We start from the raw sequence: 2,386 nt of genomic DNA, 5'->3' as shown, positions 1-2,386 counted from the left end.
TTATCTATCTGTTTACTTGTCTTTGTTTCTCTTCCCCTGTTAGAATAGAAGTTCTTTGAGGGCCAAAGCCACATTTGTTTTGTTCTACAATTCCCTGGGGCTGAGCCTGGTGCCTGGTTCATTGAAGGAGTCCAGGATGTATTGAACTAACGGAATACCAGAAGCCTGGCTCTCTGCCAGGAGACAATTCTACCACACAGGTGGCTCAAATGAAGACTATATAGAAGGGAAACATTGCTTCCTTTCCCAAACTTTGCACTTCCCTATGGATTTTCAAAGTTGATTTGCTTAGGATCAGTGTACTTGGAAACCTAGTGAGGTATAAGAAGTAAGTCTGTTCTTTTGGTTCAAGACGGAGGAGAGAACATATTCACTTACCTCAATTTTCCTCTAAAAACCCAGGAGAAGTTAGTAAGGGAATGTGTTGGCAAGGCACAAGCCCATAAGCCAACAAGCTTTGGAGAGGAAATGATGTCGTAAGTGTAGAAGTTGGAATGCAGAGGTTGAGTGGTAACTGAGCTAGCAGACCCAAGAGAACTTAATCCTGATTTAATAGTGAGGAAAGCCGTAAAGATTCAGATATCCACGGTGCCAGGTGGGGCTGAAAACAGATATCTCAGGAAGTATAAGAAAGAGCTCTTAGAAATTAAAAACATAGCAGTGGAAATAGAAACTCATGAGCTGGAACATAAAGTTGAGGGCGTTTCACAAAAAAAGTAAAACAAAAGACAAAGAAATAGAAAACAGGAGAGAAAAGAGAAGGAAAATAGAGGCTTAGTCCAGGAGGTCCAATAACCTAATAAGAGCACTTCTAGAAAGAAAGACAAGACAAAACAGAAGGAAAAAAAAATCAACAAAATAACTTGAAGCATCTTTCTAGAACCAAAAGACATATGTTTCCACTGAATGCCCACTGAATGCCCAGAACAATGAATGAGAATAGACTCAAGACCATGTGGACACTGGGAACAAAGAAGAAGCTAGAAGCTTCTAGAGAGGGAAAAACAAAGGGTCTCATACAAAGGATAATGAACATTTCTTAACAACTAGAACTCAGTAGAGCAGCGTCTTCAATTCTGAAGGAAAAAGATTTCCAATTCAGAATGTTATACCCAGGTAAGCTGCCAGTTAAAGTCTAAACAATTTTATTTCATGTACCCTTTCATATGAAGCTACAGAAGTTTTTGTGTTAGGAAAACAAGGGAGTAAAGCAAGTCAAAGGAAGCCATGGGGGTCCAGGAACCAATGAAGAGGTGAAAGAATCACCATAATGATGGTGAAGAAGACCCCAGGAGCACAGCTGTGCCTTGGACCTAGAGAGCACTGTCTTTTTGGAGCAGGTCAGAAAGTTCCAAGGGAGATATTTTTAAAGAAATGAAGCTGTTAGAGACCTTAGACAATTGTGTAGGAGTCTGGGGGATGATTTTAGTAATAAGTCCATAGAAAACTAAGCAAAAGAAAAACAAAACTATTAACTCAAGAGAATACAATGTTGTGCAAGAAAGTCATCATAGTATACTACATGGCTCAGTAGTGAAAGATATGTTCCTAATCATAACAATGTAAACATCAGATATTTATCTAAGTGAAATTATGACACCATCTTTGGATAGCTCTTAAGAGGCTGGAGGGGAAGGAAGTGTGAGTATCTGTGACTAGTGACAGAGGTTGTGGACGAGGGGAGCTGGGGGAAGAGCTAAATCCTCCTCTCCCTTCATGGGAAGTTGTAGGCTACACTCCAAAGTGAAAAAACCAAGAAGTAGTACTGTAAGCATGTTATTAGAAGTGAACCAAAAAACCGAAACCAAACCCATTGCCATCGAGTTGATTCCAACTTACAGTGACCTTATAAGACAAAGTAGAACTACCCCACAGTGTTTCCAAGGTTGTAAATCTTTACAGACGCAGATTACCACATCTTTCTACCATGGAGCAGCTGGTGGGTTCAAACAGCTGACCTTTCAGTTAGCAGCCAAGCGCTTTAACCACTGTGCCACCAAGGCTCCTCTATTAGAAGTGAAGGAGGTAAACATTAAAGGAGTCCAAAGTGGTTGCCTCTGGGAAGTGAGAAAAGATGGGTGGTCAGAAAGGGATTGCTGTTTTTCTCAATAAGTAAAAAGGGTTGACTTTTCAAAACTCTGCATGTGTGACTTTAATCAAAATAAAAGCAAATTTAACAGTGGGGCTAGTGCTTCTTCTCTGGTGATACAGCCATTTGAGAGGGTTTTTCTAATCTTATCAAGTAATCCACCCTCTCTGCAGTTCTCTGGTCCTTGTGACCTGTAACCCAGGCCAATATTATACAGTGGAGGAGAGAGTAATGGTGAGGGAAGGGCGGCTGAGAGAGACACTGTTTTGTGAATGTTGTCAAGGCCGGTTCTCAGCC

The 2,386-nt window shown here is 40.8% G+C and overlaps 1 protein-coding gene across 1 annotated transcript in view; it reads left to right on the top strand.

The window, feature by feature from the left end:
* ZNF831 (zinc finger protein 831) overlaps window positions 1–2,386 on the top strand; it is a 105,399-nt gene that overhangs the window by 93,735 nt on the left and 9,278 nt on the right. The gene's annotated exons all lie outside the window — the stretch shown is intronic.

This window comes from Trichechus manatus, unplaced genomic scaffold (genome assembly GCF_000243295.1).
Source record: "Trichechus manatus latirostris isolate Lorelei unplaced genomic scaffold, TriManLat1.0 scaffold00008, whole genome shotgun sequence".
NCBI lineage: Eukaryota > Metazoa > Chordata > Mammalia > Sirenia > Trichechidae > Trichechus > Trichechus manatus.
The sequence above is the reverse complement of the archived record's forward strand: the minus strand, read 5'-3'. Positions and strand labels throughout refer to the sequence as shown.